This window comes from Bos javanicus, chromosome 1 (assembly GCF_032452875.1).
Source record: "Bos javanicus breed banteng chromosome 1, ARS-OSU_banteng_1.0, whole genome shotgun sequence".
In the NCBI taxonomy this organism is placed as follows: domain Eukaryota; kingdom Metazoa; phylum Chordata; class Mammalia; order Artiodactyla; family Bovidae; genus Bos; species Bos javanicus.
The window spans coordinates 156,293,018-156,317,210 of NC_083868.1; the positions used below are offsets into that span (position 1 = coordinate 156,293,018).

General features: G+C 41.8%; 1 protein-coding gene and 1 pseudogene across 1 annotated transcript in view; both read left to right on the plus strand.

Annotated features, from left to right (window-relative positions):
- KCNH8 (potassium voltage-gated channel subfamily H member 8) overlaps positions 1 to 24,193 on the plus strand; it is a 492,242-nt gene that overhangs the window by 86,458 nt on the left and 381,591 nt on the right. The gene's annotated exons all lie outside the window — the stretch shown is intronic.
- LOC133254941 (heterogeneous nuclear ribonucleoprotein C-like) lies at positions 747 to 4,664 on the plus strand (annotated as a pseudogene).

A 24,193-nucleotide genomic window follows, 5' to 3' on the forward strand; every position in this document is an offset into this window, starting at 1 on the left:
AAAGCTGTCTTCACTCCTCTCTCAAATGTTTAACTTCCACCATGCTGCGTGTGCCTGCATGTGTTGTCTTGCATCATCCTGCTAATGTATTAAGTCTGATAGTTGTTCATCGCTAATCAGGGTGAAATAAATCATGTTATGTGTTGAACTGAGCTAAATTCTACCCTCTCTTTATTCATCTGACAGGGTGGTTTTAGAACAGTAAGTTCTACAAATGTCAGTGCACAAACAAACCTTCATTACAGAAGCAATTCACTAATATTGCATAAATCATGATAAGAAACAAAGGATACTGCATCCTAAGAGGCAAACTTTTCAATCATCTAACAAAAGAATACTCCCTCAAATTTGTAAATATGTATTCTCAGCTTGCAATGTTAAAAGTAGCTGCTGGATAAAAATTGTTATTCATACGATTCATGCAGAAGTGTGCCTAAAGTCATTAGTTTCTGGAAACAGTTCGCGTATATATTATGTATTTATAAACATACATAAAATTTAAAAATTATGTTCATAAATATACATATATATATGTATTTGAAACTCTCAATAGTGAATGCTGAAAGTTTCTAACTATCAGGAACTGTCTCTTATCCTCATAAGAAAGGCTGTATTCAGTAAAATATGCAAGTCAGTGAGAGTCTTATTGACAAACAGCAGATGTGGTGATAAGGCAAAGTCCTGTGTGATGTAATAATACTGTTTCTATTTAAAGAGTGAGTAGTCAGGCTTCCCTGGTGGCGCCGATGCAGGATACATCAGTTCAAGCCCTGACCTGGGAGGATCCCACATATGCTGCAGAGCAGCTGAGCCCGCGCCCCGCAGGCATCAGGCCTGTGCTCCAGCGCCCAGGGACCGCTGCTGCTGAGTCCACGGCCACAACTGGGGGCCCGCCAGCCACGCTTCACAGTGACAGGCGTCACTGCCGTGAGAAGCGGAGCACGGCTAGAGGGGAGCCGCTGCTCACGGCAGCCGGAGGAAAGCCCATGCAGCAACAAAGACCCAGCACAGCCAAAAATCAACCAATCAATCAATCGATATATTAATTTTTTAAAAAATGAGTAGACCTGTCTATTCCGATGAACTTGATTTTATTCAGCTAATTTCATGAGTGTTGCTGTTCATTTGCTCGTCATGTCCAGCTCTTTGTGACCTCGTGGACTGCAGCACGCCAGGCCTCCCTGTCCCTCACTATCTCCCGGAATCTGCCCAGGTTAATGACCACTGAATCCGTGATGCCATCCAGCCATCTCATCCTCTGTCGCTGTCTTCTCCTTCTGTCTTCACTCTTTCTCAGCATCAAGGTTTTTTCCGATGAATTGGCTGTTTGCATCAGGTGGCCAAAGTATTGGAGCCTCAGCTTCAGCATCAGTCCCTCCAGTGAACATTCAGGGCTGATTTCATGATCTAGAGCGGCAATTAACAATGAAGGTGTTCAGAGTAGGATCTCTTAAAAAACTGTTTTACTATAAACTCTCACATGAATACTTTAGTATATATTCTTATTGTGGAACTGAGGAATATAATATCTTGTTCAATGCATTACTAAGGCTTCTTATTTTTTTAACAGCTAGTTAATCAAATTTTTCCTTACATTTTTCCAGAAACTAATTTGAAAGCTCTTTCAAAGATACAAGTAACTGATTAAAAATAAAATCAGTTCCCCAGACTCATTCGTGGTTGCCTAGGGGGATAGGAGGGGAGGGATGGACTCGGAATTTGGGGTTACTAGATACAGACTATTACCTATAGAATGGGTAAGCAACAGAGTCATAGCATAGCACAGGGAACTATCTAATCTCCTGTGATAAATGATAATAAAAAAGAATATCTATTTAAAAAGTATATATATATATATAAAACTGAGTCACTTTGCTCTTCAGCAGAAATTAGCACAACATTATAAATCAATTATACTTCAATAAAATAGTATGAAATCAGTTTTCATATTAAAATAAAAACTAAACAAAAAGATGAGTGAAATAAATAAAAGTAGAAAATAAGATTAAGCCCCAAGGATCAGCCTGACAGAAAAGACCATCTTGAGAATTCGATAAATGTGGTTCAAAATTATATCCAGATCATATATTAGGCACAAATAACTTTTAGGCTTTTATTTTTTTTAGATATTTATTTCTAAAGATGACTTGGGAATAATTAATAATGACCTATTTAATGAATAAACTTTACTAAAATCTTATATTCTGAAAAAAATTGTGTCTGTCTTAAAATTCACTGAAAACGTAAACAATCTGGCACCCAGGAAAGCTGCACATTTTTATCACACAGACAGTTGAGTTTCCCACTTCGTTTCCTCTCTGGAAGAATGAGTAAATGGCGAGGTATGATCCGTGTTATACTTAGCTCGTGATCCTTTTCAGTTTTACTTACGGTTTTTAGGCTTTTAAAGTAATGTCACTTCAGCTTCATCTTTATCAACTAGTTATTTTTGTAGGTTTGATTTAACCCTGCAGTATGTACTAATGTGGGGCTTCCCTTGTGCTTCAGCTGATAAAGAATCGGCCTGCAATGCAGGAGACCTGGGTTCAATTCCTGGGTTGGGAAAATCCCCTGGAGAAGGGATAGGCTACCTACTCCAGTATTTTTGGGCTTCCCTGGTGGCTCAGATGGTAAATCTACCTGCAATACTGGAGACGTGGGTTTGATCCCTGCGTTGGAAAGATCCCCTGAAGGAGGGCATGGCAAGCTACTCCAGTGTTCTTGCCTGGAGAATCCCATGGACAGAGGAGCCTGGTGGGCTACGGTTCATGGGGTTGCAGAGTTGGACACGACTGAGCGACTAAGCACAGCACAGCATGTATGTGATGTTACTCTGTGTAAACAGTAGTTTGGCATTTTGTGAAGAGGCAAAGACTGAGCAGTTTCGCCTGTGTTGTAGATCTCGAGCAGCAGTCGACTTTTCCATGTAGAACCCGGGAGCAGGAGATTCAGAGTCGAATCTCTTCTCCTTCCCCACTCCTGGTTACCAGTCGCTTGAAATATGTAAGTTAGTAGAACTTGCTTGAGGGCAGCAAGGCAAGCCCCATGCCCACTCACTGGAACTCAGCTTTGATATTTAAGCTCCCTTCCCCACCCTTCCAGAGTCCACACGTTCCCATTCCAAAACTGATTTTAAAGACATTTTTAACATAATGATGCAACTTGGTGGGCACCATGGCAACTTTACAGTGAGTTCTGTTTTGACCTTCAGTTACATTTTTCAGCTTTGTGAGGCACCTTGTCATCAAAGACAACAGCCAGCAGTGTGACCCACAAAACAGCGGACCCTGTTCCATGAGCTCTCGTGAATTCACTGGGATTCTCAGTACTCTGTGGTCAAGAAATCTGATGTGGAGACAGTCTTCTCAAAATATGGCAAACTGTGGGCTTCTCTGTTCATAAGGGCCTTGCCTTCGTTCACTGTGTTAATGAGAGATGTGCCTGCGCTGCTGTGGCAGGAGAGGATGGCAGGATGACGGCTGGTTTTAGATTCTAATCTGGCCGCAGAGCCAGAATCGAACCCAGGAAAAGCCGGTGTGAAGTAACATGCAGTGAGGATGCAGCTCCTCTTTTACTTGGACTGTGACTTTCATGGGCCTTACAGTGACAGGAGGTGCAGTTATCTTGCACAGTTTCTTCTCTTCCTATTCTTCTCGCTGTAGTGCCCTCAGAACGCCAGCGTGCATCAAGAATCGCCTCACAAAGGGGCAACAGCTGCTTTGATTCTAAGAGCATTTGGTGGGGATCTTCTCCTAAGTCTGGAAAGTAGAAAGGAGATGACCATCAGACCCTTAAGTTGGAGTTGACCTAGATGAAACAAAAAGTGGATTCTCTGCTGGAAAGCCTAGAAAAAACTGAAAAGGAACAGAGCAAGCAAGGAGCAGAGATGAAGGATGAAGCATCAGAAGGGGAGCAGAGCAGCAGAAGAGAGATGAGACTCATGTGAAGATGGAGTCTGAAGATGACTCTGCGGAGAAGGGGGACCACTGGGCGATGATGGTGATGACGACAGAGCGGCGACCACTGGACGTGACCACGGATGATGGGGAGGAGGCTGGAAAGTGGAGAATGACCACGGAGAGAGCGTTAGCAGCGAGAGTGACTCTTGCGTACATGGTGGGGTTTGGAAACCTTGTCCCATTTTTCTTTACTAGGCGCTTGTCTAGGACCAACATTTTCACCAGATCCTCTCCCCGGGCACTTTCAGAACACACTCACTCTTCTCCCCATCCTAGTCCTTCCGTGACCATCAGTGCATCCTGCCCTGCGCCTGGTCCCATTTCCATTTCCTTCCATGCTCCTAGTAGTTACATTAAGTCTTAACCGGTGATTTTTGCTTTGAATTTTGATACCTCTTTAAGACATAACAGTAAAGAGGATAATATGGTTTCTATCAACCATCTCCAAAATAATCTCCTGTTATGCAGGGAGTGCAGTTCTTCCCATTCATACAGTAGTTCCGTAGTTGCTTCCCTGACTACAAAGATGATCTTCTTAGTTGATTAGCACCTCAGACTGGCTTTGAGTTAGAGGTGTGTGTGTCAACCCCACCTAACAGAGCTGTGTGGGCTTGCTCAGCACAGATGGAACAATGTGTTTTTTCAGATGCATCCTCTAGAAAACTAAGCAGTGTAACATACTGAAGATTTGTTTTCTAAAGTTGATACTGTGCGTTATTTTTGTGAACAGACTCATGTTTGGGATGTGTTTTTCTTTTTTTTTCCCCCCGTCAAAATACACGAGTCCTTAATTGGGAGAAAACAAAACAAAAAACAAACAGTAGTTTGCCCTATAAGTTAAAAACAATAAACAAACAACTCTGAAAAGCTACTTTCCCAAACCATTAACTTGCACATTGAAATTTCATTGTTGAAATTCTTTCCCTAAAGTTGTGCTGTTTAATCAACTTTTTTACCCTTAGGTTACACACAATAGGACTTCCCTGTAGCTCAAATGGTAAAGAATCTGCCTGCGATGCAGGAGACCAAGGTTTGATCCCTGGGTCGGGAAGATCCCTTGGAGGAGGGAATGGCAACCCACTCCAGTATTCCTGCCTGGAGAATTCCTTGGACAGAGGAGCCTGGTGGGCTACAGTCCATGGGGTTGCAAGGAGTAGGACTAACACGCATACAGACAATAGGTGTCTCGAATAGCTTCAAGAATGTAAGCAAAAATATAATTAGCAATTATTCTCTTAAAAATATATATTACATACCCACATGCTGGTAACAATGTTTTTATTACAATGCATTTAATTCCTCTCCAGTTCTGTGTTTCCATCTAATTAGTTTTCAAAATTTTAAATTCCACAAATATTGTTTAAGGGCCAATTAATGTTCCATTGTGTTATTTAATCTTAAATTCTCTCCCCTGAGGATATTAGCATGTTTGTTTTGCAGATAAGAAAATTAGCAGTGTTAAAGGATTGTAGTAAGTGACAGGGAGGTAAAGGTTTTTAACACTTGTAGCTAGGTTGGTAAAGAATCTGCCTTCAGTGCAGGAGACCTGGTTAGATCCCTGGGTTGGGAAGATCCCCTGGAGAAGGAAATGGCAACCTACTCCAGTATCCTTGCCTGGAAAACATCATGGACAGAGGAGCCTGGTGGGTTGCAGTCCATGGGGTCGCAAAGAATCAGGCAGGACAGCGTCTAACGCTTCACTTCACACTTGGAAATAGCATCCCACCAGCTGCTACAATTAGCACGATTCCTCACAGTTTGTCCTTAGTGGATCCCCTGTTCAAATCTCAATTTTTATGTCAACACTCCTAGGCCACACACCTTAATTCAGTCTTTTGGGGCCTTGAAGAGCTATGCCCCCTAATACCATCTATTTAGTTCTCAGTACAAGACAGATAAGTCCAGGATATCTGAACTCTCCCACATCAAAACACAAGTTTTCTCCTTACTAGGTTCCATTCTATTTTCCCTTTAAATGCTTCACTTAGATTGTTACTTGGGATAACAAATTGATTGCTTTTACACAAGGCCATTGGATGTTAATTTATGTTTCTGGGAAAACAATTCATTAAAATTCCTTTCTCTTCTAAAACAAAAGGAACTGGGAGGTCAATCGGTAGGGTTTGATGGATGGGTGCATCAGTAATTTTGAAGATAAAAACTGACAGTATCAATTTCATTAACATGTATCCTGTGCCGAATTAGAAAATTAAGATAATTGGGTAAAAAGAAAAAAGTGTCTTTCTTGAGTTACAGGTGGAAGTGAGAGCAGGCTTCCCGAGAAGGGTGACCATATGTCCATGCTCTGCCTACGGCAGTCCTGGCTCGTGCCTGCTGTGCTGTTACTCACTCTAGTTTAACATCTATCCAGACCTTTTAAGGACATGATTTTATTATTTATTTTATGAAGATGAGCTGGGTTGTGTCTGACAGATTTTTGCTTGGCTCGTAGCTTCTGCCATAATCTGGTCTAGTGTTTGTGAGGCCCAGATGCAATGAAGCACCAGGTGCAATGAAACTTCTGGTTAAATGTGAAAGACAGTGACCAGCCTGTCTCTCTATTCCCAGTACTTTCCAGCTTCAGCTTCTCTTCAAAGCCTGCATGCATTGTGCTTGCTATAACAGAAAGCTCTCTGACCTCAAGACAAGGTACAGCAAACTCCTTCTCTGACAGATTCACAAAGCTGCCAGGACACAGGAAATGGGGAAATTTTGTTTGTGGTTTGATAACTGTGTACAGAAAACACCAGTGGCTAATCACATTCCTAGAGAGTAGTCTATAGTCTTTTCTCACTTATCGTATGGTTTATGTATGTATGCATACAGCTGTTTACATGGTTCGGAAAGCTTTTTTATTTTTGAATTAAGCCCCTTTTGCAGAGGAAAATATGAAATGGTTGTTTAATGAGATGTTAGGTACCAGATTTGCAGTTCTTTTAAATATGTAACTTGTCCAAAAAGTTTGTTGATATTTCCAATCCATTATGGAGCCTGTATATGTGTCACTAACCAGGGGACCACCTGAAGATGCAGATTTGCTGAAGAAGTGCCAGAGTCCTCTTCAAATTCTGTTTGCTTCAAAATTAGTTAGAAATTTAGAGTCAAAGTAATCATAAGAATGGAGTGGTGAAAATATTCATATTTTGAAAAGCGGACAAACTAATTATTACAGACAATACTTGCAAATAGGAATATATTGAATTAGAGCCGAACAAAAGGAAAAACTAAACAAATGACAGAGCTCAGCTGGTATAAAAGACTTAATTTTGGAATTTTGGAATTGCATTTTGAAATATCTTGAATTATGGGAAATTACTCCTTGGAAGGAAAGTTATGACCAACCTAGATAGCATATTCAAAAGCAGAGACATTACTTTGCCAACAAAGGTCCTTCTAGTCAAGGCTACGGTTTTTCCTGTGGTCATGTATGGATGTGAGAGTTGGACTGTGAAGAAAGCTGAGCACTGAAGAATTGACGCTTTTGAACTGTGGTGTTGGAGAAGACTCTTGAGAGTCCCCTGGACTGCAAGGACATCCAACCAGTCCATTCTAGAGATCAGTCCTGGGTGTTCTTTGGAAGGAATGATGCTAAAACTGAAACTCCAGTACTTAGGTCACCTCATGCGAAGAGTTGACTCATTGGAAAAGACTCTGATGCCGGAAGGGATTCGGGGCAGGAGGAGAAGGGGACGACCGAGGATGAGATGGCTGGATGACATCACTGACTCGATGGACGTGAGTCTCAGTGAACTCCGGGAGTTGGTGATGGACAGGGAGGCCTGGTGTGCTGCAATTCATGGGGTCGCAAAGAGTCGGACACGACTGATCGACTGAACTGAACTGAACTGATACAAACTATTAATACTACATTTAGAGTGGGCAGACAACAAGGCCCTACTGTATAGCACATGAAGCTATATCCAAACTCTTGAGATAAACCATAATAGAAAAGAATATTAAAAAAATAAATGTATATATATGTAAAACAGAGTAACTTTGCTATAAGCAGAGATTGGTACAACACTGTAAATCAAACATACTTCAATAAATAAAATTATGGTGTAACAAAAAAAGAGCCAACTGAACTGTCCGTGATTTTTATGTATTATTTATAAACTGCATTTTGGAAGATGTCTGCAGGTAATTTTACAGAAAAAAGAAAAAATAGAACCATATAGAAAAGTGCATTTTCCAAATAATACTGTGAATTAGAATCTGTTTAAAGTTACTAAATATGTGCATAAATAATTTTCTGCTTATGTTGTTTCTAAACGTATTTCTCTTGGTAAAATTCTATAGAGCTTTACAAGGCTTAAAAAAATTCTTAACTACTTCAGTGTATATTTTCTACAGTCAAAAATAGTCTCTGATAAAATCAGTACAGCTATCAAAATCTGGAAATGAAGTATTTTGGTGTCCTGTACTGCACGAGAAATGTGCTATTTTTATTTTTTCAAAAATTTTATTTGGAAAATTGTTACTGAATGTTTAATGCTATTTAATGCTTCACCAGTATATTGTTTATTTGTCTTCATGATTGATTTATTTATTCTTGGCTGCCACAGGTCTTTGTGGCTGTGTGTGGGCTTTCTCTAGGTGCAGCGAGTAGGGGCTGCTCTTTGCTGCACTGCATGGGCTTCTCACGGCTATGGCCCCTCTTGTTGCAGAGCAGAGACTCGGGCTCATGGGCTTCAGTTGCTGAGGCTCTTGGGCCCTCGAGTGGGGTCTCAATAGTTGTGGTGCATGGGCTGAGTTGCTCCACAGCGTATGGAATCCTCCCAGACCAAGGATCGGACCCTTATCCCCTGCACTGGCAGGCGGACTCTTACCCACTGACCATCAGGGAAGCCACCTCACCAGGATGTTAAAACATAGCTGTCCATAGTTAATTAGACAGTGTAAAATTAAATAATTTAGTTATTTTTATTGCTCCCATGGACTGTTAAATATACTGTGATTTGCATGATAAATTATATGGCTTCTTGCTCATGTCTCAAGGATATATGGAAGTTGACCAGATAAAAGCAGGGAGGAGAGGGCGTTCCAGGAACTTGATTCTACTTGAGGCTGCTACTCTCTGTTCTGTGTCTCCTCTTTGTCATTAGCGTTTGCCTTGGAAATGGAATTCCACCAGCTACCAAGGCTGTGGAGACCACCTCTCTCTAAAATGGGACAGTTTTAGAGGTGGCTGGACAGATGCCTTCAAAGATGTCAAGTACCAGTTGTCTTGAAATTGTAAATTGATAGTTTTAAGCTATGGCACCCTATTCTACAAATAAAGCATTCTAAAGAGGATTAAAAAAATAATCCCGTATTATGACACAAGTGATTGTCAGATTTTCTTTCCTTTTAAAATTCATAATTTGGGTAAAATAATTTTTAAAATATTTAATAAAAACATTTTTAACTGCTTGAGAGGACGAATTGGTATTGGGTAGGAGAGTCATATGCAACTGTCAGTGGGGAACTGGGAGAGGTCTTCACTTCAGGAATTATAAATGCAATCAAGTTGCTTTAATGAACGTCAAACATAATGAAATGTTCATTGAAATGCTCCGAATTCTTTGCACTTGGTCTTCTTAAGGCTTGTCAGAATGAAGGGCAACTATATAATATGTATACAAGTAGAACAAATAATGGGGTACTGTAAGTGTTTCCTAGCTCTATGAGCAAGTAGATGGCCTAAAGAGATCAAAAGAGAGATCAAGAGAAGATGGCATTTGATCTATCCATCCACTCTTCTCTCTGCCCATCCCCCTACCCACCACTCAGTTACTCGTATGTTCAACTAATAGTTAATGGGTGCATACTTTTGACACATTTCCTTGGCAAAGAATTTAAAAAAAAAACCTCACCCTGATCTTAAGCTTTCAGTATAATGCAGGGATTCAAATCGAGTAGATACATTTCAGTGTAGCTAGGAGATTTCTGCTTATATGCTAATACCTTGGAGCGAGATGAGTTATTTTCTGAGAACTTAGATATTTAATATCTTAATAGTTACACTTCATGCTAGTAAAATGCTCATCCTTGGGTAAATATAATCTGCACTTAACTTTTCTATTTCATTTAAACAAATTTTTAAAGTATCTAGCAATTGTTTGGAGAAGGCAATGGCACCCCACTCCAGTACTCTTGCCTGGAAAATCCCATGGATGGAGGAGCCTGGTAGGCTGCAGTCCATGGGGTTGCTAAGAGTCAGATACGCTGAGCATCTTCACTTTCACTTTTCACTTTCATGCATTGGAGAAGGAAATGGCAACCCACTCCAGTGTTCTTGCCTGGAGAATCCCAGGGACAGGGGAGCCTGGTGGGCTGCCATCTGTGGGGTCGCACAGAGTCGGACACGACTGAAGTGACTTAGCAGCAGCAGCAGCAACTGTTTTATTTATTTATTGGCCATGTGTCAGGAAGCATTTAACAGGAGGCTTCCTGTGTGCTGTTTTGGATCTGTCATGAATCCTCTGTTCCTTATTCCTGAATATTCAGAAATTAAGAGGAGTGGCAAACCACTCCCGGGGCTGAGAAATGCATGCACTTCCTTCGTTAGTTTTTCCATACCGTGATAAGTAGCTATTTACGACCCTCTTCCTTTTTATGAACCATACGGTAAAAGTGATTATTTACAACCCTCTCTCTTTGATATGGATTGCCTTATGTTTCCTTGATAATTTGTAAGTCTGGACTTTTGATTTTTATATTTGCTGAACAAAGCTACCTTGAAAGACAGTATATACACCCACACGATGTTAAATAAAATACCCTTGTTCCATCAGAGCTTGGGCCCCTGTGTCTTTCTTTCTTTCTCTTTGTCTTTCTTTCTCTCTCTCTCAGACTAATTCTTTGGAGTGCAGAAGCCCACTGAGCTCACTTTCTTGCCTGGGCTTGCAAGACCCTCACAAGAGGGTGCCCTGTGCCTATTTGAAACAGTGCAAGCCCCATGTCAAGGACTTTATTGGTTTTATGCATAAACCAAAAAATATCAGCCTCTTTCTCTCTCTTTTACTTTCTTATCGTCAACTCTGGACAACCAGGTTCCAGTCCATTAAAAGACCTCAACAGCTATGCATATGAGATCTTAGTTCCCCAGTTATGGATTGAACCCAAGTCCATTGTGTTGGAAGCACAGAGTCTTAACCACTGGACCTCCAGGGAAATCCTCATTTAAACAAATTTTTATTGATTACTTATGACATGGGCACAAGAGTACAGAGAAATCTGGTAAAACAACATCCTTGAACATGAACAAAGAGGGTGTAATAATGATAGTCATAATTTGAAACTCACCCTGCTCATGCTCTGGGAAGACAGAGAAGGGGCACCTCATATGACCCTGGCTTGAGAGCTGGGGAGGGGGAGAAAGTGTCAGGAAAGACTTCTGGGGAGAGTCTTTAAGAATGCATGGAAATTAACCATGTAAGAGAAGGAATCCAATTGCCAGCATCCGTTGGATCATGGAAAAAGCAAGAGTTCCAGAAAAACAGCTACTTTTCCTTTACTGACTACACCAAAGCCGTTGACTGTGGACGACAAGAAACCATGGAAAACTCTTCAAGAGAAGGGAATACCAGGCCACTTTACCTGCCTCCTGAGAAATCTGTATGCAGGTCAGGAAGCAACAGTTAGAACTGGACATGGAACAACAGACTGGTTCCAAATAGGAAAAGGAGTATGTCAAGGCTGTGTATTGTCACCCTGCTCATTTAACTCATACGCAGAGTGCATCATGGGAAACGCGGGTGGGAGGAAGCACTGAGGAGAGTTCCCTGTGCTGTTCAGACAGTTCCCATCACTTACCTGTTTTATGCAGAGTAGTGCGTATAGGTCAATCCCAGTTCATCCACTTCCCCTTTCCCCTTTTGGTGACCATAATTTGTTCTCTATGTCTGTTTCTCTATTTCTGCTTTGCAAATAGGTTCATCTATTTTTTTAGATTCCGCATGTTTGCATTAATATACCTTGTTTGTTTTTCTCTTTCTCACTTATGCTTCTCTCTGTATGACTCTAGGTCCATTCATGTTGCTGCAAATGGCACAATTTGTTCCCTTTTGTGTCTGAGTGATATTCCACTGTTATCACACCACATCTTTATCCATTCCTCTGTGGACATTGAGATAGCTTCCATTGGCTATTGTAAATAGTGGTGTTGTGAACATTGGGGTGCATATATCTTTGGGAGTTGTTATTTTTTTCCCCAGATATATGCCCAGGAGTTTGGTTTTTTGAGGTGGGAATTCAAGATGCCTGAATTACCTCCAGGCTGATTGGTCTGGCAGACAAACGAATGTGCAAACCTGAAACTCCGTGAAGAAGTTGGTCTTCAAGGGAGCATTTGAGGTTAACTAACACGAGGATGGAGTTGTATAGACACACAGCAAGGCAGTTGACAATGGAACCTTTGAGAATGTACAGAAATAGAGGAATAGAAATCAGGAGAGAAACGATCAAAGACGAGGAATGGTCAGGGGTGAGAGATGAGCTCGTGAGGTGTGATAGTGCATCTGCCAAAGAAACTTTTCAGGAAGGAAGCTGTCTTAGTAACAGTGCTGCACAAAGGCATGCTCAGGTATGAATGAGAAGTTCGCCTGGGCATGGCGGTTAGTGGGAGAGAAACACGTAGGACTTAAGTGGAGGCAGTGCTGTTCTTCTCTGCAAACTTGATGGCTGGCTGCTCAAAAAAATGTTTGTGAGATGAGTGAAAGAATAAACAAGTAAATTACACTGATTTATACTGAATAAAGAACCTTTATTGAGAATATATTAATAGAAGCAACTCTCTGTGCCTAGACTCTTACAGTGATCGTTGGCTGGAGTATTATATCAAATATCATGTCTAAGAAAATAGAGATTATTAATGCTTCTCCCTTAATTACTTCATAGTGCTATAAATGAATCTGTTGATGTCTATGAAGTATTTTTGATACTTTCAGAAGTAGGCATTGCAGGGATGTATTTTTTTGTTCCTTTTCATGCTAATATGCACAAATAACTGAATTACGCCAGTGGCAAGACAAGTCCAATGTGTAAACTGACTCATTTAATTTATAATGATCATTTGTATGTCCTGAAATATGCCAAGTTGTGCCTACAATGCTGTGAATAGCTGTCTCCAAAAATGTAAAAAGTAGATATAATACTCATCACCACCTTAATGCATTCTGGATGCCAAAGAGGAGGGAAAGTTGTCTTGCATGATATTTAAATGTAATTGATATGGATTTCAGAATTATTTTCTTTTACAGGTAGTTCAGGATATTCAACATGTTTAATATCAACTGGCAATTCTACTAAGATTTTTTTTAAGATAAGAGAATAGTTACAGATGAATTTAATAAAACTTTAACATGTATAGCCTATGCCTATTTATCTTTTTATTCCACAAATTGAGAGTTAAATGCTAAATTCTATAGAAATTAATTTCTATAAATTGAATCACAGTCTAAGAAAATTAGTCATTTACTCCTCTTGTTAATGCAGTGAGAAAGGAATGGTGCAAAAGTTGCCCAGCTTGAAAAGCTCTATATTATGTTTTTACTCATAAGGGAATACTTTATTCTTTGTATTTACTCTCAAGAGCATTCACAGTTAGTGATTCACATGTCATTATTTTTATTCCTATTGTGCATTTGCAGTATAAAGCAAAATATTGTGAATTATTGGGTCAAAAATTGTTGGGTGCTACCAAAGAATAAATTCATTCTCTCTTTGCAGTTAAATTAACACCCTAACTCTATCTGGATGTATGTTTTTGACTTGAAAGACTGAAAAAAGTGATGTGTGATTGTCAGTCAAGCCAATCTGACCTGCATGTTTGTCTGCACTACTGCTGCTACTGAGTACCACAAACTGCACATAAGTAGAAATTATAATCTTTATTTTCAGAAGTTCTCAAGAACCATATGCAGATCAATAAGAGAACCACTCAGTGCTGAAGCCTCCAGAGACTCACACACACGTAGAAGGTGTCTAAGGTGGGAGAGCTCCGTGGGCTCCAACGAATTCAGAGGAGTCTTCACAGGGAAGGTGGTCTTCTTCCCATTTTGCTTGTGTTGGTCATAGTGCCAGGGAGAAATCTCTTTTCCCAATTGGTGCTAGAATCCTGTTTTTGATGACTGGGAGGTGGGAAAAGAGGAAGTAAATTTGTCACTCGGAGGAACTCATGATTAAAGCAAGAGACCAAGAAACAGCAGATCTTCAACAGTTTTGGACTGCAGGGGTATTTTTTCCATTCTTTCCTTACTCAAGAAACACAACCACAGGCCTGCTTTGGGCAAAGTCATTTTTACTCAGTCTTTTGAGACTTGCAGTGGCAGAAAAATACCTCCTTCACAGACTCGTGTACACAATGGAGGAGGGACAGTGGGATGAATGGAGAAAGTAGCATCGATACATATACATGATGGATATACACCTGTATATGCACTGTCGTGTGTGAAGTAGATAGCTGGTGAGAAGTTGCTTATAACCCAGGGAGCCCAGCCTGGTGCTGTGTGATGACCTAGAGGGCAATTGTATAATTGTGGCCGGTTCACATTGGTGTATAGCAGAAACCAACACAACATTGTAAAACAATTATCCTGCAATTAAAAATAAAGGATATGTATGTGTATATATATATTTTTTTTTTCCAGTAGTCACTTTTATTTTTCCACATTTATTTTTCCAGTAGTCACTTATGGATGTGAGAGCTGGACTATAAAGAAAGCTGAGCGCCGAAGAATTGATGCTTTTGAACTGTGGTGTTGGAGAAGACTCTTGAGAGTCCCTTAGACTGAAAAGAGATCCACCACTCCATCCTAAAGGAGATCAGTCCTGGGTGTTCAAGGGAAGGACCGATGCTGAAGCTGAAACTCCAATACTTTGGCCACCTGATGCAAAGAGCTGACTCATTTGAAAAGACCCTGATGCTGGGAAAGATTGAGGGGAGGAGGAGAAGGGGACAACAGAGCATGAGATGGTTGGATGGCATCACCGACTCAATGGACATGAGTTTGGGTAAACTCCAGGAGTTGGTGATGTACAGGGAGGCCTGGCGTGCTGCAGTCCATGGGGTCACAAAGAGTTAGACACGACTGAGCGATTGAACTGATACTGATACACATTTACTTTAAAAGAAAACACATATTCCTGGTACATACATCTATATTCCTTCCTTTAGTTATCTTGGCAATAGCAAATTTTTCTTTAGTATAATATTTAAAGGACCATGCCTCTTTACTTTGGAGAAGGAAATGGCAACCCACTCCAGTGTTCTTGCCTGGAGAATCCCAGGGACAGGGGAGCCTGGTGGGCTGCCATCTATGGGGTCGCAAAGAGTCGGACACGACTGAAGCAACTTAGGAGCAGCAGCAAGCAGCATCTTTACTTAAAAAGATTCACTGTGATTGCATCATCAGATCAGTCACTCAGTCGTGTCCGACTCTTTGCAACCCCATGAATGGCAGCACGCCAGGCCTCCCTGTCCATTACCAACTCCCGGAGTTCACTCAGACTCACGTCCATCGAGTCAGTGATGCCATCCAGCCATCTCATCCTCTGTCGTCCCCTTCTCCTCTTGCCCCCAATCCCTCCCAGCATCAGAGTCTTTTCCAATGAGTCAACTCTTCGCATGACGTGGCCAAAGTACTGGAGTTTCAGCTTTAGCATCATTCCTTCCAAAGAAATCGCAGGGCTAATCTCCTTCAGAATGGACTGGTTGGATCTCCTTGCAGTCCAAGGGACTCTCAAGAGTCTTCTCCAACACCACAGTTCAAAAGCATCAATTCTTCGGCACTCAGCCTTCTTCACAGTCCAACTCTCACATCCATACATGACCACAGGAAAAACCATAGCCTTAACTAGACGAACCTTTGTTGGCAAAGTAATGTCTCTGCTTTTCAATATGCTACCTAGGTTGGTCATAACTTTCCTTCCAAGGAGTAAGCGTCTTTTAATTTCATGGCTGCAGTCACCATCTGCAGTGATTTTGGAGGCCAAAAAAATAAAGTCTGACACTGTTTCCACTGTTTCCCCATCTATTTCCCATGAAGTGATGGGACCAGATGCCATGATCTTCGTTTTCTGAATGGTGAGCTTTAAGCCCACTTTTTCAGTCTCCTCTTTCGCTTTCATCAAGAGGCTTTTGAGTTCCTCTTCACTTTCGCCATAAGGGTGGTGTCATCTGCATATCTGAGGTTATTGATATTTCTCCCAGCAGTCTTGATTCCAGCTTGTGTTTCTTCCAGTCCAGCGCTTCTCATGATGTACTCTGCATATAAGTTAAATAAACAGGGTGACAATATACAGCCTTGAGGAACTCCTTTTCCTATTTGGAACCAGTCTGTTGTTCCATGTCCAGTTCTAACTGTTGCTTCCTGACCTGCATACAAATTTCTCAAGAGGCAGGTCAGGTGGTCTGGTATTCCCATCTCTTTCAGAATTTTCCACAGTTTATTGTGATCCACACAGTCAAAGACTTTGGCATAGTCAATAAAGCAGAAATAGATGCTTTTCTGGAACTCTCTTGCTTTTTCCATGATCCACCAGATGTTGGCAATTTGATCTCTGGTTCCTCTGCCTTTTCTAAAACCAGCTTGAACATCAGGAAGTTCATGGTTCACATATTGCTGAAGCCTGGCTTGGAGAATTTTGAGCATTACTTCACTAGTGTGTGAGATGAGTGCAATTGTGCAGTAGTTTGAGCACTCTTTGGCATTGCCTTTCTTTGGGATTGGAATGAAAACTGACCTTTTCCAGTCCTGTAGCCACTGCTGAGTTTTCCAAATTTGCTGGCATATTGAGTGCAGCACTTTCACAGCATCATCTTTCAGGATTTGGAATAATCTCGCCTGTGTTTCAAAGTTCATTTACTAATGAAAATAAATAATTAAAATGTGTTTTTTTTTTCCATTTAGGAGAATAATTTGTATTTCTTTGGCACAAGGTCATTGTATTTCCTGAGGTCAGGGAAGTAGATTCATTTAGAAAGCAATGCTGATGTATTTAAGAAAATACATCAAGAGTTCAGAAATAGAGCAGGTTCCTGTAAACAAAGCTCGTTTAACCTTTGGGAGTTTGAAAGGTCATTAACACTTACCCATAGAGATTGACTATTCCACTGAAAAACATTCAAACCCGTCATGTGGACTGTCTCAAATACTCCAAGAGGTTGAAATTCCCTTGGAGAAGTAAGCAAACGAATGTGTCTTCACGTTTGCTCACAATACAAAGCACGGATCTGTCTGCTGTATTCCAAGCAAAACGCAGCTTTGCTTAGGGAGATGCATTGTTGATGGCTGCAGGAGATACGAGAGAAGTGAGGGCTGCCTGTTCATTCCAGGTGTCGAGGACAGAAGTCACATAGGGCAGCTGTGTGCTTGCTAAGAACCCGCGCAGAACCGTCAGTGGGAGAGCTTTCCTGTCATGTGTCTCCACTCTCCTGCTTCTTCTCACTATCACTGCAGCCTGGGCTGAAAGGGAGCAGAGCCTCAGGCTCTGAGACCCAGGAAGAGAGCCCCAGTGAGACCCAGGTTGAGAGATTTGGCTCAGGAGATCTGCCTTCTAGGCCTCCCTTTGCCAAAAGTAACAGATCAGAGACACTTCATGTTCCTTTCTGGTCTTCTCTTGTGTGTTCAGTACAGAGTTTAAACTAGGTGGTTTCTGAGATCTCTCTCTGTTCTAACAAAAGTCTAGTTTAGAATTTCCCATTTCTTCTTTATAAAGCATTCTAAACTTGCCATCATCTTTTAAAAACATTTACTTTTAATTGGAGGATAATTGATTTGCTCAGCCATTAAAAAGAATACATTTGAATCAGTTCTAATGAGGTGGATGAAACTGGAGCCTATTATACAGAGTGAAGTAAGCCAGAAAGAAAAACACCAATACAGTATACTAATGCATATATATGGAATTTAGAAATTTGGTAACGATAACCCTGTATGCAAGACAGCAAAAGAGACACAGATGTATAGAACAGTCTTTTGGACTCTGTGGGAGAGGGTAGGGGATGATTTGGGAGAATGGCATTGAAACATGTATAATATCATATAAGAAATGAATCGCCAGTCCAGGTTTGATGCAGGATACAGGAAGCTTGGGGCTGGTGTACTGGGATGACCCAGAGGGATGGTATGGGGATGGAGGTGGGCAGGGGGTTCAGGATTGGGAACACGTGTACACCCATGGCGGATTCATGTTGATGTATGGAAAAACCAATACAATATTGTAAAGTAAAAAAAAAAAAAAAAGTAAGTGCTCACTAATTGATTTGCAGTGCTGTGCTGGTTTCTGCCATCCAGCAGCATGTATCAGCCGTAAGTATGCATATATCGCCTCCCCCTTGAGCCTCCTCTCACTGCGCCCCCCACCCCGCCCCACCCCCAGGTCGTCACAGAGCCCCCGGCTGAGCCCCCCTGTGTCACATGGCAGCCTCCCACCAGCTGTCTGTTTCACACATGGTCGTGCGTACTCGTCACTGCTACCCTCTCGATTCCCCTCACCCTCTCCTTCCCCTGCTGTGTCCACAAATCCTTTCTCTGCGTCTGCATCCCTCTTGTCCTGAAAACAGGTTCAGAAGTACCATTTGCCAAATATGACATCTGTTTTTCTCTTTCTGACCGACTTCACTCTGGATGACGGCTCCAGGTTCATCCACCTCACCACCTTTTAAAATGGAGGGAAGGTGGCAGGGAGTTGCCTCGGCTCTCCTTTATGATTCCTTTCTCCTTCTACTTGCTTTCTTTTCCCATGATCTTATTTTCTCTAAAGTGACATTACCCAAATGCACAAAATGAAATTATGTCTTTGCAGACCATACACCCAGCTCTGTGATGATTCATGTCTTGGTTATTACACCGGGCTTCGTTGACAGTAATGCAGGAAGCCCACCACTGGCTGAATGAAGCCTTCTATTTGTCCTTCAAGTCTTATGTGAAGTCGAAGAGAGGATTCATTTGAATACGTTACCTTTTGTGTAATCCAGTGCTTTTCACATTGCTTTCTTCAAGCTTGTTCTCCTACTCCTGAAGTTCCGCTGGGGTGGGTTCTGACATGTTGAGAAATACCTCCTCTAGTGTTGCAGTAGGTTGGGTTTCACGTACCTATCAGTTAAAAAAAGTGATTTAAAAAAAAAAAAAAAAAAACACCCACATATCCAAAGAGGAGTGATTTAGGATTCCCAGGGAGTCAGACAAGAGCTACAAAGGAAGACTCTGGTGGTAGATTCCTCAGACAGCAGTGCCTGGACAGAGCCCCGTAACTGCCGGACGCTGGAAACACTGAGACTTCTGTTTTTAGTACTGACAGCTTCCTCTCTCACAGCTATATGCATCCAGAATCACCTCAGGAAAAAGTTCCCCTGCTACCGGATAGGCAAATACTGAATTGGCCAAAAAGTTCACTCAGGTTATGGAAAACCTCAAATGAACTCTTTGGCCAACCCAATATTTTTATTTCAAAAATGCCTTGTTAATGTCAGTATTCTTGGTCTTCATGTAGATTGCCTCCATCCTCCAATATGGCCATAGTGCTCGATGCTCTCTTTGACCACACTTTTAAGTCACTTATTCCAGACACTTTGCCCCATGCCTGCCAGTCTCAAGTACACAGGAGTGAGATACCACGAGTGGAAAGGACACTCACAAGGATGCACTGGGGAGAGGGGTAAAAAGCACGAGCAAACCGCTGGTATAGCAGTCACAGCACCATGTCATGAGGAAATGCGTGATGTATTTCCAAATGGGTCTTCTAAATACCAAGTACTTTGATGTAAAGACTGAGAGCTTAGCTCTGGTGCTCAGGGGAGACTCTGGAGAGGAGTTGGGACTCGGGGAAGCATGAAAAGTCACGAAGGAGTGTGACAAGTAGGGCCCGTGGGCTGGTGTGAATGAAGGCAGTGTTCCTCAGGGGTTCTGCACCCATGCTGAGGCACATATACAGACATAGCATCAAGTACAGTGAGTTCCATACATACGAACTTTCAAAGATGCGAATGTGTGTTCGCATGTCCATTGACGTCGGTTCACACGGCTGGTATACCTTCCCACGGGCATGCATCCTTGCCAGGTGGTTGTGCTTTTGTGCACTTTACTGTCCAGTACTGTATGGAGTAGCCCACTCCAGTATTCTTGCCTGGAGAATCCCCATGAACAGAGGAGCGTGGTGGGCCACCATCCATGGGGGGGTCGCAAAGAGTCGGATTTGACTGAGCAGCTAAGTGTGCAGGGTGGACTCTGTGGAGTCCTAGTACAATGTCTGTTTCAAGCCCAGGGTGTCCAGAACCAAGCGTAAAACAGCGCTGATGAAGCTGATACTACTGTACTGCTCAAGGCACTGCGCTAGAAGATTAAAGGTATTTCCTGTATTTTGTGTTTGTTTTTTGCGTATTGTTTGTGTGAAAAGTACTATAAGCCTAGCGCAGTACAGTACTATATAGGTGCTCGTGTTAGTCGGGTACCTAGGCTAACTTTATCGGACTTGTGAACAAATTGGACTTATGAATGTGATCTCGATCAAAACTTGTTTGTATGCAGGGAGCTTACTGTCATACTGAACCACACAGTAGAAAGTTTTCAATCGTCTTTGAATACTTTATTTAGGAAACGAAGGCCTGAGTCTGATGTGAACACGTCTTTAACCACTGACTAAACCTGCTGGTCAGCCAGTCCCCCTTCCCTGCCCCGTTCTATAACCTCTACCTAGGAGGGCCTAAGAGGATCTCAAAGAGGATGCCGGAGAGTAGTCAACGGCATTGCAGTTCAGTGGCTTTCAGCTTGCATCTGTTTTTCAGTTCTCCTCTTCTTATGGAAAGTCATGTTGGATTTCCATTTAAAACTGTGGTACAAAATATTTTAATCAAAGAAATGTATTTAAGGGAGAATTTAGATAAGGAAAAGTAGAGAAAACGTGTTAGGTAAATAGAGCAGAATTTGGGCGATACGTGAATGAATTTGGGAGAATGTGACTTTCAATAAGTTGTCCTTGACTTAGTAAGTACCTCCATGTGAGTAACAAGGACAGTCGTGATGGAAAGTAGCCAAAATAAAGACGAGAAGTGGAGGTTGTGAGCAGGTCAGGATCAGAGGATATGAGATTCATGAACTTTATTCATGGTATGTCTTCCATAGGATTCCAAACCACTTCCTTTATCCAGATCTAATAACTAGGGTTTATTGATTCCTTAAGATGCCAGATATGATATTATCTTCCATATAATTGTCAATTTTCTTATCATAACTATGCTAAGAGGATGGTGTTAGTCTTACTAAAGGCACACAGCGAACAGGTTTGGAACCCAGATGTACAGACTTCTTTCCTTCCTCATTCCTAGAAACCATATTCACCTCCTATCCCCAAAGAACACTGACTTTTTCTGTCTAAGTCCACCTTTCGAGCACAGCGTCCATTTCCTCTTTGTATTCCCTGCATCTATCACTATACATTTCTGGGTAGTAACTTTAAGTGTTTTACTAGCCATCTATGAATGAGATGGTGAGAGACGCGGTCTATTCCCAGGTCCCAAGGCATCCGGCACTGTACTTTGTTCATGGTCAAGGCTCATCAGTTCAGTGCAGTCGCTCAGTCGTGTCTGACGCTTTACAACCCCATGGACTGCAGCATACCAGGCTTCCCTGTCCATCACAAACTCCGGGAGCTTGCTCAAACTCATGTCCATCATGTCCGTGATGCCATCCAACCATCTCATCCTCTGTTGTCCCCTTCTCCTCCTGCCTTCAGTCTTGCCCAGCATTAGGGTCTTTTCCGATGAGTCAGTTCTTCCCTTCAGGTGGCCAAAGTACTGGAGTTTCAGCTTCAGCATCAGTCCTTCCAATGAATATTCAGGACTGGTATCCTTTAGGATGGACTGGTTGGATCTCCTTGTAGTCCAAGGGACTCTCAAGAGTCTTCTCCAACACCACAGTTCAAAAGCATTGATTCTTTGGTGCTCAGCTTTCTTTATGGTCCAACTCTCACATCCACACATGACTACTGGAAAAACCATAGGTTTGACTAGATGGACCTTTGTTGGTAAAGTAATGTCTCCACTTTTTAATATGCTTTCTAGGTTGGTTATAGCTTTACTTCCAAGGAGCCAGCATCTTTTAATTTAATTTCATGGCTGCACTCACCATCTGCAGTGATTTTGGAGCACCTCAAAATAAAGTATGTCACTGTTTCCATTGTTTCCCCATCTATTTGCCATGAACTGATGGGACCAGATGTCACGATCTTACTTTTTTGAATGTTGAGTTTTAAGCAAGCATTTTCACTGTCCTCTTTCACTTTCATCAGGAGGCTCTTTAGTTCCTCTTTACTTTCTGCCATAAGGGTGGTGTCATCTGCATATTTGAGATTATTGATATTTCTCCCAGCAGTCTTGATTCCAGCTTGTGCTTCATCTGGCCTGGCATTTCACATGATGTCCTCTGCATAGAAGTAAGAATAAGCAGAGTGGCAATACACAGCATTGATGTTCTGCTTTCCCAATTTGGAACCAGTCTGTTGGTCCATGTCTGATTCTAACTGTTGTTTCCTGACCTGCATACAGATTTCTCAGGAGGCAGGTAAGGTGGTCTGGTATCTCCATCTCTTTAAGAATTTTCCACAGTTTGTTGTGATCCACAGAGTCAAAGGCTTTAACATAGTCAATGAAGCAGTTCAGTTCAGTTCAGTCACTCAGAAGTAGATGTTTTTCTGGAATTCTCTTGCTTTTTCTATGATCCAATGAATGTTGGCAATTTGATGTCTGGTTCCTCTGCGTTTTCTAAATTCAGCTTGAACATCTGGAAGTTCTTGGTTCACATGCTGTTGAAGCCTTGATTGGAGAATTTTGAGCATTTACTTTGCTAGCATGTGAGATGAATGCAAGTGTGAGGTAGTTTGAACATTTCCTGATAGCTCAGTAGGTAAAGAATCCACCTGCAATGCAGGAGACCCCAGTTTGATCCCTGGGTTGTGAAGACACCCTGGAGAAGGGAATGGCTACCTACTCCAGGATTCTGGCCTGGAGAATCTCATGGACTATACAGTCCATGGGGTCACAAAGAGTTGGACATGCCTGAGCAACTTTCACTTTCACTTGAACATTCTTTGGTATTGCTTTTCTTTGGGATTGGAATGAAAAACTGACCTTTTCCAGTCCTGTGGCCACTGCTGAGTTTTCCAAATTTGCTGGACATTTTCTTGCTCTGCTGTGGCTTATCACAGAAGTACAGCTGTGTCACCTCCAAGTGGAAGTGTGAACAGGAGCTCTGGCAAAGATAACTCAAGACCTATCTGGAAAGGCTTTGCTTTGTCCGATCCCAAGAATCTAGTTAATTAACTTTCAGCAAATCAGCAATTCTTTTGATTTGTTAAATCACTTTGGAATTTTTTTATTGCTGGATTTTTTAACAAGTGAGTTCAATAGTACAAAAAAGGATACCTGGTAATTATAGACTTTTAGATCTCAGGAGAGAATTTTAAAGAGTATCTTATCCAGCTTATTCATTTTGTCAGTGGGGAAGCTCAAGACTTAAGGGAGTTTCAGGAGTTGCTTGAGGCCACGGAAAATGCCAAGGGTAGGCCTTTAACTGAAGACCTCTCTTGATTCCTAGTCAATTATCTTCTGTGTTGAGGACTTTGAGCTTGAAGGTCATGCACTCCTTCTTCCCATTCAATAGGCAATTCTTTGTAGTATCTTTCGCTGCTGTCAGCTGGGGCTCCTGGTGAGCACGGAACAGGACCTCGTTATCTTTGGAAACAATCCATTCCCTCTAAAATTAAGGAGCGTCTTTTCCTCGGTCTTACCCACTGAACAATCCATTCCCTCTAAAATTAAGGAGCACCTTTTCCTCGGTCTTACCCACTGAACAATCCATTCCCTCTAAAATTAAGGAGCACCTTTTCCTCTCTCACCCACTGGAGCCTTGCCATCCTCTGTGCTGCCTCCCTAGTTTTCTAAGGGTGCCTTTAAAACAGCCCTCATCTCCATCCAACACGCTCCTTCTGTAAGCCTATCAGGTTTAGGATTTTAAATCTATAAACTGAGAATTTCACTTTATAAACTGTATCTCTAGACCAGCCCTCTCCTTTGAGCTCTAGACTCATGTATACCTACTTATTGAATGCCTCATGTTAGGGGTCTAGTAGGCATACCAGATTCAATACCCAGAAGCAAAATCTTGATTGTACCTTCCCACCAAAAAGCTCTCCACATCCCCTAATCTTAATGTCATGAAATGATACTTTTTCCTGTTGCCTTGGCCAATAAGTTA